Raw genomic sequence first — 2,658 nt, 5'->3', positions numbered from 1 at the left:
TGTGCTCTTTTTGCAGGAGCATCCTCTTGTTTGTGGGGATTCCTGTGTGTTTTTGCAGCCTTCTGTTTGTGGGGTTTCCGATGTGTTTTGGAGAGACCATGTCTTGCTTTTGGGGTCCAGATGGGTGACTCTGACTGAACTGGTTCGTTTTTCAGGGTAAAGTCTGACATTTCAAGGACAGACTGAGGCAGCAGCAGCTTCAGGTCTTTTTATTTTCCAGTGTATCCTGATAGAAACGTGTTTCTGTTTATAGACGGTGCTCACCTCAGTCTGGCCAGATCCTGGACCCACTTGTCGCCCATCCTCTGCCGGTAGTTCATCTCCTCCTCCTCCTCCACGATCAGCCGGATCTGGTGCTTGGTGTCCGGGTCCGACACCACGACGAAGGTCCAGGGCTCGGTGTGGGCTCCGCTCGGCCCTGTACCTGTGCAGGTGAACAGAAACATCAGAAGCATCACAACCTGCAGCTCATCGTCTCCACGGCAGCGTCTCTACATCGGGCTCCGTCTCATGCCTGCAGTGTGGATGACTCTGTCGATGAGCTCTCTGGGCACCGGCTCGCTGCTGATGAACCTCACGGTCCTCCGCTGGTTCATCAGATCGTAGAAGTCTCTGGATCTCTGCAGCATCGTCTCCTCAGAGTACCGTGGAGGCGAGTAAGGGATGTGAGCGACTTCCTCCTCCTCGGTGGGATCCAGCCAGTCGTCGTCTGACGGACACACAGCAAAGAGAAGCTGCTGATGTTCAGCACAGAAAACTGATTCATAGAAATAAAACATCAAACATTGTAGCAACAGTCTGATATAAAACATGGACACTGGAGTTGTTTGTCCACGTAAACATCAGGCTGTCAATAAAGTTTCATACATCAGGAGCTGAACACAGTTCTGTCTGTTGTCACTGCTTTTATCTGGGCTGTAAAATAAGGATGTTTTCAAATAGTTTTACCTGTAATTTAGTTTTAATAATTTACTGTTATTTTACAAATTGTCCCCATTTTGTTAAATTACACATAAAAAGGTATTAATTCAAATGTTAACCATTAAAAAAAAGACTAAACCTGTAAATAACATCAATAGTTATTCATTCTTTTACATTTTATAGTAAAATTTCATGTATTTAAATTAAAAAAAAAGAAAAGTACACATACTTGCTGTTTGCAGGATTAAAAAGTAGTATTTTTTATAATGTATTATTCTACAAATTTCTTCAGTTTTTGTTAAATTACAAAAAATAAAACATTTAATAAACACATTGACTTTAAAAAGAAGAAAACAAAGGAAAAGAGGCCAAAACTGTAAATAATGTCCACATTAAATAATCTGTATTTTATCAAATATAAATATATATTATATATAGAATGTGTTGCCGGTAAGTTAGACAGTTCAACTGTGTTTAAATAATCTAAAACTGTCATTAATCTACAGATATTTAAAGCACAGCGCAGGTTTTACGGTATTCCACCGTTTTATGAAATATTTTTCACAGATTTCCACCATTTAAAAAAATAAAATCAACAGATTTAGTTTTTACAGTGTAAACTGTACCTAACAGAGATTTTCTGTACAAAGTTAAGAACTGATGTTTTTTCCGGTCATCCTGTGAAGCTTTAATCCTTTAAATGAATGAAATCGAGTCGTTCTGAAGCGTTCACATCGTTTCAGTCACTCTGGAGGAGCTGCAGACGGCGTCTCTGGTGGGAAACTGTATTATATGATTCAACTGAAGCTAATTTTACTGGAATAAGGAACCGGACCGGCTCTAAAGCAGAACACAGCAGTGAAACAATGCACAGATGTGTAGATAGATGCACTTTTGGACTGCAAACAGCTTTTGTAAACCGAACCTGTCCAGCTGACACGAGGCCAAACAGAGCAGCTCCGTTACAGTAAATAAAACTCTCTGGGTTTAAAATTGTTTGTTTTCAGGCCTTTTAATGTGGAAATGTTGCTCATTAGAGCTTAAAGTCTTCTCTGCACCGAACCACAGGAAACTCTTGACAGTGTTTCTGGTAAATGTTCACAGAGCAGATAAGCGTTTATGGCTGATAAAGCTGCTGCATGTCTCAGCGTCACATCTGACTCTGTTCTGCTGAAGCTCCAGCCGGCCGCTGAAAGTTCAGATACCAGCTTTGCTCAGCTCCCACCTGCTGCTGCTGCTGCTGCCGTCTCCGAGTCGTCCTGCAGGTCCTGATCCACCCACGGCCTCCGGCTCGGCTCCTTGGGCGTCACCGAGGTCTTCCCCCGTGACCTCAGCAGCAGCAGGCCGATGACCAGACACAGAAGCGCCGCCAGGACGGGCGTGAGGGCGGACAGCAGGGCCATGAGGATGCTGCAGGTCTGACCTGATGAAGCTCTGCTGTTTGCTCTGAGAGCAACGAACCAGCAGCTTCAGGCTCCGCTGGACAGAAGAGCACCACCTCCACGCTGCGCTGGTTATCTGAGGAGCCACAGAGCAGCTGCTGAAACGACAGAAAGACCAAAAACAGTTGATAAGTGTTTCAAAGTCCTGCTGTAAGTTAATGTTCCACATGTTGAACTGTACGGACTGCTGCTGCCTTTGTCTATTTTATCATCCACCCATCCATTATCTCTACACCGCTTAATCCTCACTCGGGTCTATCCCAGCTGACTCATGGTGAAGGCAGGGGACACCCTG

Source organism: Stegastes partitus, unplaced genomic scaffold (genome assembly GCF_000690725.1).
Source record: "Stegastes partitus isolate 25-593 unplaced genomic scaffold, Stegastes_partitus-1.0.2 Scaffold1176, whole genome shotgun sequence".
NCBI classification, from domain to species: domain Eukaryota; kingdom Metazoa; phylum Chordata; class Actinopteri; family Pomacentridae; genus Stegastes; species Stegastes partitus.
This window is presented reverse-complemented; position numbering follows the sequence as displayed.